Consider the following 13282-nt stretch of genomic DNA (forward strand, 5'->3'; position numbering starts at 1 on the left):
AGTTGTTAAAATCTAGTTAAACAACTATCTATAGGGGGACTCTCTAAACCCAGTTATGTTAATCTCTTCTTCTGTGGCTTTTAGTGCGATGGGCAAACATCAGCAGGGGCGGCTGTGGCTCAGGAGGAAGAGCCAGCGTCTAATTCTCGCAAGGTCGGCGGTTCAATCCCCGGCTGGCCATGTGTCGAGGTGTCCTTGAGCAAGACACTGAACCCCAAATTGCTCCCAATGAGCGGGCCGGCACCTTGCATGGCAGCTTGCCACCAATAAGAGGCCATTGTAAAGCGCTTTGGAATAAGGCGCTATAAGTCAGTCCATTTATCATCAGCAAACACCCTGCTGCCATTCCACCTCATCATCATCAACACTTCCTGGACGCTCAGGCCCAGGTTCCCCTTCTGCACTTCACTGTGTTCTCCTCCTCCGTTCAAACCAAAGGCCTTTTTCTCATCCAAGCCCCCAAAGTAAAGTAAATAAGAAGCCTTGAGAACCGACGGTTCTCGAGCCTAATGGCCCATAGGGCAGGAGCCTATCTCCTGTTTCCGTAGCGTGAGGCAGCTTGATGTACAAGTACACCCCCTGGACATGATGCTAGCCCCAAAAGTGAGGGAAAAGAAATACAGCCTCACTGAGCACTGAAAACCAGTCCTGAGTCACATCCACTCCGCTCGAACTCGTCCAATGAAAAGAGCCCGTTGCGGTTTAGCCGGAGGTCAATATGAGATCAGAGGTGGCTGATGGGAGGCTGCTTGGCCAAGCTTCTCTCAGAAGCCTCTTGTTTACAGGAAGTTGTTGTATGAAAAAGCCAGCCGACTAGTGGTAGAGCTAAGAGCCCCCCGAAAGAGACAGATGAGGAGACGCGCAGCATTCCTGCTGTCAGCTACTTCCTGTTTCACAGGACTGCCAGGACGAGGGCATACGTCTTAATGTTGATCTCACACAGGGAAATAGCCTGTCCTGACAGCTCCCAACAACTGCACTTGTTTTGATTCAATCTGATCCTTTGGCACAGGCAGGGAAAGGTCTTCAAACTGTTGACCCTGCTAGCACAGAGATGCTAATGTTACCACTAAAAACACACAGGGCCACAGGTTCCATATTAATGTCTATGAATACAGGCACAAGGACCCAAAGGTACACTTATTTGGTGTGGCACTTAGTGAAGTCTTCGTCAATGTCACCCATCTCCAGAGAAAGGCGTGTGAGAAAAGTAGAACATGAAAGCGCGTGAAATATTAGATTGCAATTTGGGCAGGCTATCAGATGTCTGAAAATATTGCTATTTCTTTTAAATACCTTCTCCAGCCTGATGAAATATTCAGTGGAGAACTAGTTTTTTTGCCAGTGAGTCTGAATATGTTTCATTGACTTGTTGAAAGATGCACAGCTGTATAAATACTGTCCTCTGTGCTCGAGAACATATTGGTCCATTAAATCATTTTCAATTGTAACATCTGGGAAGTAAATACAATAGTCCTAGGAAAATAGTCAAAGTTAGCAAGATAAGCAAACTGATAAACCCAGCAGTAAAACACGTTCCAATGTACATCTGCCTCTGCCAATCCCAAAGGCTCTAGTAAGCAGAGAGGCGCAGGACTGTTGTTTTACCTAAGATTCTATACAGTTTCCAGAAATGTGACTTCACGCAGATACTTACTTAAAGAGCTTTGACAAGAAGGAAATGGCAGTGATTTCTAAGTAAATACTCTGCTAAGTAAATTACCCTCTGGTAAGGTCCACTTGTGCAACGTGAAGCATGTTTCAGCCTGTGCTTTACAAACAGGCTAACAGGTGACATGAGAATTGTTTAAAAAGAAACATAGTTATAGATTAGATTACGGTAGATTAGATTCAACTTTATTGTCATTGCAGAGTACAAGTACCAGACAACGAAATGCAGTAAAAAATATAAATGTTGAGATGAATGTCCTGAGTGGACATCTTTAACATGTTCTAGAATGCTGTTACCAACGGTTACCTTGCGCCTGTTAGCCGGATATGATATACAATATGTTTACAGCCTCTCTCATAACAATGGAGATAATTGGGTCAGAGAGCTCCAAGATGGCGCTTCAGGGGGTCAGCAGCAAGGCGTTAGCCAGCTGACTTCCTGACGACTGATACCATCACAATAACAGGCTGTAAACAACCATCTCCAAGCAAGCTCTGGCCAGTAGCTTTGAAGGGAATGTATCAAACACGCCAGATTCTCTCAAGATGTCAAAACGCTAGCCAGCCAGGCTAACTGTCAAACCTTAGTGAGAGTGTGTCGGTTGGCCTTGTGTTTAGGAATTAGAGTACAACTACAGCTTCGTGCTGAGAGGGATTCCTGGTGTCAGCATTGACAGTTGTAGTACTGACAGAGCTGGTTGTGTATACTAGCTAAACACTGCTAAACAGAGTGACTGTAAGTGCATGTGGAGGCAGGTTCTGTGAGAATATTAAATTTCCCGAAAACTCCATACAGAACTCCTTTTCTTAGAACTTTCCTTTTCAACTCTCATTGACCAATGGCTGCTCTCCAGCAGAGGCATCAAACTTTGTTTCAACCACAGGGGTTAATCAGTGTCGGAATGCACCTGTCAAAAACTGATAGGTGGAATCTGAATATTGACTTAACATTTGACTATTGACTTAACTTTAGGTGACTCTGCCTGAGATGATGACAGAGGGAAGCTAACTGCTCTCTTCACATCGCGCCGCGCGGCCCTCCCATCTAGCTGCATTCTCCAACAGTCATGCTAAGTTTACATGGGTGACAGCAGGCAAGATTTACACCCACAATGCCCCACAGCCAGAGGGGTCTGCAGGCCACTGGAACAGGAAGTGAACTGGTGGTGAACTCTGACCCCTGCATGACTGAGGCTAATACGTATTCTATTGAACTAGACATAGGGGTCTTCTCGACAAATGTTGAGTGGAAAAACAGATACTATTATCTGTTCTAAATGGTAAATAGTAAATGGACTGCACTTATATAGCGCCTTTATCCAAAGCGCTTTACAACGGCCTCTCATTCACCCATTCACACACACATTCACACACCAATGGCAAGCTACCATGCAAGGCGCGGGCCCGCTCACTGGGTGCAATTTGGGGTTCAGTGTCTTGCCCAAGGACACTTTGACATGTGGCCAGTCGGGGCTCGAACCGCCGATCTGCCAACCTTGCGATCATTAGACGGCAGCTCTACCTCCTGCGCCTCATCAATGGAGGTCTGTTGTTCTATTCCTGTTCTCACCTTGTGATTGGGATCTCGGCCTACGTGTGTGTTCTCCAGTAGTTCTAAAGGAAGTAGCTCACATCCTATAAACATGTGTTATGAATATGTGGTGTGAAATATCTCTTCGAAATATCTCCTCATCATTTGATATCAAACAAGAAAGAAAAACAGGTCTTTCAACAACAAGTTCGCAGTTTCGCTTCCCCATGCCAAGTTCCTCAGAGAGAGAGTTAGGCTACAGTTTAGATCCTCCAGCGATAAGGACAAGATATGAAATGTTTGGCATATACTTGGATTCAGTTAGCTGAAACAACTTCCATTTCAACAGGTGCTGTCATGACCTAAGCCCCATCACTCATTCACTTGCCAGCAAACTCCTTTTCCACCCACTCATATCATGCCACACATGCCAGCATCACCACTCATTCACACCATGTGATATTCCATATACCGTTACTCCATAGCCTAAAGCAAAATGCCCCATATATGGTTGATTGACCTGAACTCTCAGGTCTTCTGACGCTGGGTTTCTCAAAAGAAGAGATTTGGCGAGGCTGCATTCTCATTTTATGCACCCAAATTGTGGAATGCACTGCCAGTTTACATTAGAGATGCAACCTCAGCAAATATGTTCAAGTCAAGACTAAAACCCCATCTTTTTTATATTGCCTTTAAATTACTAAATAATTAAATTATGATTATATAATGATTGGAGCACTTTGAGCTGCAACGTTTGCAGGGTTTTAGAGCATTTTTATACGGGCAGTCATAACAAATCCTTATTTACACCTGTGATACTTAAGTCTAAGTATAGCCACAACAACTTCTGCCCATTATTGTAGAGGAAATAATTGATTCAGACTATAATATGCCGAATACAGCGTATTTTTCTCTGTAGCATTAGCATAATATTCATGAAGTGAGAGTCTATGTCCCTCCCATAAGATGGTTCGGGCTGGAACTGAATAGCTCTTTGTGTTCAATGTCCTTGAGAGGGCAGACATGGTTAAAAAGTAAGTCCTTTATCGTGTTTGGTGTGTGTGTGCACGCGTGCGTCTGTGTGTGTGTACGTGTGTGTGTTTGCCTGTTTGCGTGTGTGTGTGTGCACGCGCGTGTGTGTGTTTGCCTGTTTGCGTGTGTGTGTGTGTGTGTGTGTGTGTGTGTGCGTGCGTGCCTGCGCGTGTGTGTGTGTGTGTGTGTGTGTGTGTGTGTACGTGCCTGCGCGTGTGTGTGTGTGGAATGTCCCCAGGTCAGAGTGAGCCTCTAGGTCGTTGGTCCCCATCAGCATTGACAGGTCAATAGGACTAAAGACCTGCCCCTCACATGCAGGAATGTGTTAATATTTGTCCTGTCCATCAAACCCTCACATTCAACACATCGGTGAACGTTTCAATGGGGTGAATGAATGGACACCTGGGGCCAATGATAAGGGGCTTCTTATTCATCAAAGACTTACACACTCCACCATGCCTGCGCTCAGCGCTCAACACCTGGCACTTAACTGACTGACTGACTGACTGGAAGACATCAATTTCACTTTGGCCAACAACCACAACACTTTCTCATGAGTTTGGAGGTCGCGATGACGTCCGTTGTCGAGGCTCGTCGTCGTCATCGCAAAGGAGGGGGGGGGGGGGGGGTGAACTTCAATTAACCTCCTGAGGAGAAGCTAGCTGCCTGCCTCTGTTTCTCGTTTCCAAACCGACGACGTCGCTGAGTGGAAAAATCAACAACCAAACTGCCGACTACAATGGCTTCCCGAAATAGAAGCAGTGTTCTAATTCCGTTCTCCTCCTGTCTGCTACACCTCACAGCAGCTTCTCCTCTCTGGCAGACAGGTTTCTGCTGATCAGCGAGAGTCGAGACTCCCAAGGTTTTAAAAACCACCACGGCTGCTCACTTTTTACAGCCAAGAAAGAAGGGAAGAAGAAGAAGCCAGGGAAAAAAAGACAAGAATGAACACCTCTGCGAAATCTCAACCCTTTCCAGGCGTCACGAATCACGATCCTAGAATGAGAAGGTATGAGCAGTCCCTGTGTATATTATCCAACAGGCCCGTTCTTCTAGCACTGGTCTTGTCTTCCAAAAAAATCATCATCCATCCCCTCTCCATCTCCTCCTCCTGTGAGTTCTCTGAGAAAGGGAAGAGAGGTATGGAAGGGGAAAAGGGTGCTCCGAGTCAGACGCTGTGAGTCTGTGTCGAGTGTGGGAGTTGAATTACTGCATAAATACCAGGGGTAGAAGGAGGAGGAAGAGTCACTCCAGACACTCAGCCCCCTAACATAACATCATATGGTCCTCATAAAAAAAATTTTTTTACATGAAGACGCATGGACTGTGTGTGCATGTGTGCATGCGGTGTGTGTAAGCTACATGCGGGCCGCTGTCGTCATGGACCAAGCATGTCGTGTTTAGGTTGAGGAGGAGAACCGAACATGAAAAATGGGCTTGGGTGTTAACATGAAAGCTTTAAATTACCCACAATCCACCTGGGCCGGCCCGAACCCTCTGTTGTTAATTAGCAGCCCATGTAGAGCTCTCAGCTTTATTTTAACACACACACACACACACCTACACACACACACACACACACACACACACACACAGAGACACACACACACCTACAGAGAGAGATACACCCACCCACACACACACCCCTACACACACAGAGAGACACACACACCTACAGAGAGAGACAGAGAGACACACCTACACACACACACACACACACACACACACACACACACACAGAGAGAGACACACACCTACAGAGAGAGAGACAGAGACACACACAGCTGCTGGCTTTTGTCTCTTTATAACTGGTGTTAGAGCACCAGTGGTGAGGAGGCAGGGGTTCCTCTACAGAACCGGTCCGGTCCAGTGGACCTCGTCTCTCTGCTGTGAGGGAGGCTGTGTGCTGAGTACAGTCAGTCAGCCGGGCCCCTTAAAACACTAGAACCGCCATGAGGGGTTAAGACCCCTGTGAGTAAAGAAAAATGTTATATCTTTGCACTCGATCAAATTTCAGGACCCTCCTTTCATGACTTTTCCTAGATATGTGCGTTCTACCACCCAGTATCCTTACAGTTTCAAAATCACATCAGGATAAGCTAGTAGCCTATATAAAGCTATTTTGCCATTTTTCTGTGTAGGAAGCAGGCTAATTTACAAGACGCGCCAACTAGTGATCGTCGTGTGTAAACAGCAGCTTCCCACTGTAAAGACTATGGTCATTTGACCCCCGAGGCGGCTCTTATAGTAGGTACAAAAGGCACGGCTGTTCTAGTGTTCTAGTGTTCAGCACCAGCCCCACAGAGCTCCACAGAGCCTCGTTGGGGGGGTCTTTACGGGCCCAGGGGCACCCCCAGGTTGACACTGTTCTTGGCAGCTGCACTACCCTCCCTCCGCCCCCCCCTACACCTCCCTACACCTCCCCTACACCCCCCCCCCCCCACACACCCTCCTACACAATACCCACCACTCCTCTACCACCACCGCAGCTCTGGGCCGGCGCTACCAGATGGAACCAATTCTTTGAGCCCCCTTTTTTCTTTTCATTCTCTCCATCTTTCATCTGTTTACAGTTCTCTCCTTTTTCTTTTGCTCTTTTTTTTTTTTGTTCTTCAAGGCAATAATAATGGCAGATCTGCTCTTTGTGAAGTAGTAGGAATGAAAGGTTTTTCTCTGCAACCTGGCTGGCCTGACGCGAGCTCATGCACAGCTGTCAGAGCTGGCGTGTGGAAAACAGGTTTGTGTCCGTTTGAACTGAGGCACCTGGGAGACTGGGATCTGATCTCTTTGGGATGACTGGGATCAGTCATTGTGCTGACTTTTGACACACAGGCTTTGACTTCACGTATGTCAGGAGATAATGTGTAGCTCTTCTGATACTCACTGTTCACCACTACTTTTTCATGTATTCATACATTTATGGATCACCAGTTTGAAGGTTTGTGAAAGCTGAAGGGCATTTCCATGAGGATCAAACTGTGAAATTCATCAGAACATATTATATTCATATCAAATTGGCTGTCAAATAAAAGCAATTCCTTAAGGAAATGAAGTGAGAAATACATTTCTCAACCATCTTCCATCATCAGAATAGGCTTTGACTTCTGTACAAACATGGAAAAGCATACCAGAAAAACTCTTTAAAGGTGTTTTAAAAAAAAAGGTGTTTAGACATCAACGCTCATAGTTGTATAGTTTGTTCAACATTTCTTTCTATTATCGCCCTGAGGTGATTTGAGCTCTCATCTACTGTATGTAACAGATGGTTTGCACCCTAACCCTAACCCTTTCCTACCCCTACGGCTCATTTTGGAGTGCCACTCACTTTGGAGCCAAGCCCTCTGAACAGAGCCACAAGAGGTGGTTGAAATCTTTCCCTATGAAATGGGACAACCCTTCAAGACCCTGATACGTCATCAGTAGTGTCATAGAAAAGCATTGATGCTCTGGATTCATTCACAACTTAAGTTTCACCCACCACTTCATGACAGAATAGCGGTGCTCTGTAGGCCAGCAACCCTGCTCCTTCCCTGCCAGTCTGCACTGATATTAGAGGAGTGGTAACAAGCGTAACTACATTTGTGGTTTTCTTTTCCTGCTTCTTGTTTTCCTCATTTCACTACCGTGCCGGCGATTCGCAAGGCATTCTGGGATTTCATAACCCTCGGCTTGTGGCTACCTTTGTAGTGAGGTCTTTAAAAAATCTACGTCTCAAGGGCTATATAGCCCTACCCCTACATGAAAACAAGAATTGGGACACCCCTACCCTACACGTGAAAGCGCAAAATCTGTAGGGGTGAACTGGGATTGGGCCTTTGTTTAGGATATATAGGAAAACAGAATAAACTTGGATGTGAAATGTCAAATGTGTCCTTTTAAGCCATCAGTCCATAAAGGAGATATGAAGTCACATATAAGGGATGGTGGTAGGGTTAGGGTTAGTCCTGTAAATGGAGACAGTGACTAGGAGACATCCAGTTGTAGCCTGAGTGCCAGCGTCGCAGCCCTTACTGCGGGTCACAAGCAGTTTACCTTACAAGGAGCCTTTACATGTCAACTGAGGCTGGAAACACTGCCATGCACTGGCCACTGAACACCCAGTCAACAGGAAACACTGCCATGCACTGGCCACTGAACACCCAGTCAACAGGTGTATAACAGTGCCTCTGAGAGGACTCCCAAACAAGACTACCTAACAAGTCTGACTACCTAACAAGTCTGACTAACTAACAACAAGACTAACCCTAACCCATAGTGTTTTCTATGCCAAACGTTTTAGAATAATTGGGATTGGTGTTATTTGAACAAGGGATATACTGAAACAGCGTGACCCATCTTATTGAATAAAGGTACCCAACAGCATAAACTAGGTCCCTCCATCCATTATTCCAAACAAACAACTGTCAAGCATTGACAGGAAATGTAGAGGGTTGTGCTGCTAGAGGTGGAGAAGCTTTAGGAAGACAGGAAGACAGGAAGTCTTTAGCTTTAGGAAGACAGGATACATGGATCCCTATGCATACGTAGCTATTTTCCAAAGCCATAGATTTTCTCTATGTCATGCCATCTGTTGGCCAAACACACTAATGGCTGAGATGAAATGGAGTAGAAAAGGGAGGAAGGGGGGGGGAGACAGAGAAACTGCTGCATAACACTGACACACGGTTAACCCTCAACACAGAGGTGATGAACAAGGACAAACAATGTCCATCGAAAGTCATAAAAACCATACCATTCTGACTCTTCTGTGAAGCAGAAGGCTATGTGTGTCGGTAGGTGTGTTATCCACAGTGTGTGTAGTTTGTGTTAACACATCCTACCCAATACTAACGGGTTAAAACAGGAAGACACCAACAAAAACAGGAAAATAGCATGACACAGACTTGACCCAGTCATCCTCTCTGGCCTGTGTTCCTCTCTGAAGCCTTGGATGGTTCAAAGTCACATGGTTTCAAACCACCGTGAGTCTCAAAACCACACAGTTAAGACTCATTATTGAGGTTGGCTAACAACACTTCTATCAGCTTCAACTGGATGGGAAGTCTGACTTGGGCTACGCTGACGAACACGGTGGTGCAAAAAGCACCAGAAAGTTCCCGGTTTTAGCGTTTTATCTGGATGAGGTGTGGACATAAACACCACTAACCTTTCGTTCATGCCTCATAGCATAATTGCCTAAGTCATATTGTGGTCAAATTGAGATATCTGCCTAACTCTACTCTCCTAACACTGCTGATTCACTGTGCATTATGTGCCTATGCCATCAGTTTGTCAGAATGCTTGTTACATTCCAAAATCACTCTGTCATCTCTTTGACATCTGGCATTTCTGACACACTACATACAAAGATGGCTCGGCTGGCCACAAGTGAAGCATGACTTAGGCAATTATGCTATGAGGGCTAACCTTTTTAACTAGGTGTGTAGGTAGGCTATTTAAACACATAAATGTGTGATCCATGACAGCTTTGGCATCTGGTGACATCCCACCATCAGCCCTTGTTTGTTACGTAAGCACTGGACAGAGAACAGAGGGGGGCCTCGGCCTCCTCCTCCCAAATCGTTGTGCTGACAATCCAGTCCAATGAGAAGGAAAGGTCATTGTTAGATTATGCACAATAGACAGTCTGTTCAGGAGGAAAAATGTTCAAGAAAAAGAGAGCCTCTCGCAGCTGCAGTGACTTGTCTTTGCAGTGATAGCAGGAGGTAAGGCTACCCTTGAGCAAATCCTGGGCAAACACTAACCACCACATCTTACCCCAGAGAGAGATGCCCCCCTGGGAGAGGAGGTTCAGTCCACTGGAGGAGTTAGAACAGCCTCCGGACATTCACAATGCACAAATGCACAAATTATTTATTATTAATTATTATAATTAATTATTACAATCTGTCTCGGATGTAAAAACCCCTTGGTTCATTTTCTTGTGTTTCACATAGACACACACACCATTTGAAATGTGGCATGTGCCCAATTGTATTATTTGACTCAAGAGTTCTATAAGAAAGAGTTGAGAACAATAATGTTATGCCACAAAAAGCTGTTATTAAGCTACGGGAATACGGCGAAATGTTCCTGCGGTATTAAAACATTACACGGACAACTTTGTTTACCATTTGATACAATCGGCATATTTGATAATAAGCGCAACATGAACCGGTGCCAATCTCCGAGCGTCTTGTCTAATAATGGCAATCGGACACTTTTGTTGCTAAACATTTACAGACTGTCCTGAAACAAAGTAACAAACTTCACAAAGCGGACCGCCTTTTTTTACCTCCAAATGGCGTCTCGTTTCCACAGCCATTTTCATATGTGGGTTTTTTTCCTCCTCTCCTGCAATTATCAATTCCGTTAGTTTAAATTGTTGTAAATACTTTTTTTGCCGGATACCTGCCGCTTTCCCACTGAACTGAGAGTCATATCTTTCCAACCCAAACCCTCCTCCCTCCTCCAGACTGCTGTAAGCCGGGGGTTGGACTAGTCTCCATGGAGATGGGTTGTTTGACCCCCCACTTCACTAGATTTGGCCCCATTCCTTTCTCTCTCAAACCCACACAAGCTCCCAAACAGACTCCCTTGTCTATTGTATGTAGCCTAGTGGCATGTATCGGGGTCTATCTATCTATCTATCTATCTATCTATCTCTGAATATATCGCTCAAGATTATTGTTCTTAGAATGACTTAAGAGTCAGAATCATGTTGATGATTGTAAAGTTGCACCAAACACTATTCTATTTTATATGTTCCCCTAATAGCCAAGTCATAATACCAAAGGGAAAATAATACACAAGCTATAGCATTATTTTTCCACCTGCCTCTCTCTCTCTCTCTCTCTCTCTCTCTCTCTCTCTCTCTCTCTCTCTCTCTCTCTCTCTCTCTCTCTCTCTCTCTCTCTCTCTCTCTCTCTCTCTCTCTCTCTCTCTCTCTCTCTCTCTCTCTCTCTCTCTCTCTCTCTCTCTCTCTCTCTCTCTCTCTCTCTCTCTCTCTCTCTCTCTCTCTCTCTCTCTAAAACACTGCTTTATGGGTGTGAAGGAGGGTGTAGCCAAAGAACAAAAGCAGGAAAACCACTGAGATCTCTAGCAGACGTGTTTCCCTTGCTGGATGTCCGTGTGAATCCTGTCACTGTCTGCTTGGTTTTATAAGAGGGCTCAAGCTGGGCTTAACCCCGCGTCTCTGCTATCCCCGACTCTGCTATCCCCAACAAGCTGTTGAGGAACAACACTGCCAGTGCCTTCCAGACTAAACAACACCCAAGGGGTTGCAGGATGCCTGGTAGGAAGATCACCATACCCCCAAGTATGTGTCTGGTTTTTTAAGTGTCGGTTGCTTCCAAGTGACATGTACTTTTTTAACAAGCCGTGCGGTTCAAGAGTATCACGTGCTGCGTTTGACGAAGGGCTTTAATTATTTGTAATCAAAGGAAAATATACTCTTTAAACATATACATATATATACATATACATATACAGTATATAACCATCAACCACCAACAACCAGTAATCTGGTGCTACTGACATTTTTTCTACACAATATCTAAAAGCAGTACACTTTTAGTGATGAAAGTCTTGTACAAAAAGCAAACAAACAAACCCAATAATATAACAAAAAAACACAAGTTCAAGGGAACCAAATTCCAGTCAGGCACCAAGGTCCCCTCTCCACAGCACAGGGAGATGCAGGGCGAGCGTGAAGCCCGGCCAAACAGCCATATCTGCTCCAGAGTTCAAGGACTAATGATCAAACAAACAAACATGACTTGACAGTTGACCCAAAAAAGCAGCTCTCTGACTGGCCAGATTAGACGATCTCTCTGATCAACAGCAACGGCAGATGGATCAAATGTAAGTAAGGTCTCTCTCAGAGCAGACTGGCTACGGCTGTAATAAAACATCCACACCACAGTTCTGTCCAGTCCCCAGACATGTGTCATGTATGTCACACTGTGCCCCCGCCCCCCCCCCCCGTGCCTCCCTTCCCAGCCCCTGGGGTTTACTATCGTCCTGCAGACTTGGGAACAAGGGAAGTCGCTAAACATGACATCTGATATGGCGGGCCTATCGTCCAGTCTGCAGGAAGTCCGCAGCCATGTCAGCGTGTCGCTCCGTTAGTTTGGATTCACAACCACGTACAACCAAGACTTGATGCCTGATGTCCCAGAATGCACTAGTCATGGTAAATGGACTTATATAGCTTTACAACGGCCTCTCATTCACCCATTCGCACACACATTCACACACCAATGGCGGCAAGCTACCATGCAAGGCGCCGGCCCGCTCACTGGGAGCAATTTGGGGTTCAGTGTCTTGCCCAAGGACACTTCGACATGTGGCCAGCCGGGACTCAAAGCGCCGATCTGCCAACCTTGCGATCATTAGACGCCAGCTCTACCTCCTGCGCCACAGCCGCCCCATGGAGCGGCTGTTTGTGTATGGTATGATGCAGCAATGATGACAGAGACGTGTATCAAGTTCAGCCATGTAATATCAAGATGGAGGGAACAGGCACCTACACACGGGTCATGCAGAAACAAGCAAACAAGTCGATAGCCGATGGCATCGATCTAAGTAGACCCGTAACATCCTCCTTTTCCAAGTGAACACAAACACCTTAGAACTTAGAAATAACAAAAGTAATCTAGTGCAAAAATAACCAACGTTTGTTCTTATATAAAATGTAACAACAGTCTCTGTTAACTTCTGTATTCTCTGTGTCTTTCCTTTTTAATTGTTTCCATTTTTATTTTATGGCAACAGCCCTATATAGTTTAGGTTACAAATTGAGTCTCACAGGTGGCTTAGACAGCCGTCCAGCCCTAGTGTATGCGCGTCCCTCAAATGGTGCTGTGCCAATTGGACTAGGTGAGGTCCTAGGTGTGAACCTGACCGGGCTCGGCTCGGCCACAGTTGGGGGAGCCTCTGCAGCGGTACTCTCTGGCACAGGGTCATTCTCTTCGTAGGTCGGAGTAGCAGTCGGCTCGGCTACTCTGAGGTCCACCCTGTTGCGTCGATAGAGGGAGCCGTCGACATCCACCAGGTACGATCTCGGTG

General features: G+C 45.7%; 1 protein-coding gene across 1 annotated transcript in view; it reads right to left on the minus strand.

The window, feature by feature from the left end:
• The window catches only part of dennd2b (DENN domain containing 2B), a 54675-nt gene extending 44038 nt beyond the window's left edge, over positions 1 to 10637 (minus strand). The window contains exon 1 of the mRNA XM_080528093.1: positions 10509 to 10637. The gene's annotated coding sequence lies outside the window, so the exon portion shown is untranslated. The remainder of the gene's footprint in view (positions 1 to 10508) is intronic.
• Between the last annotated feature and the right edge of the window lie 2645 nt (positions 10638 to 13282).

This window comes from Nansenia antarctica (assembly GCF_963989245.1).
Source record: "Nansenia antarctica genome assembly, chromosome: 4".
Taxonomy (NCBI): domain Eukaryota; kingdom Metazoa; phylum Chordata; class Actinopteri; order Argentiniformes; family Microstomatidae; genus Nansenia; species Nansenia antarctica.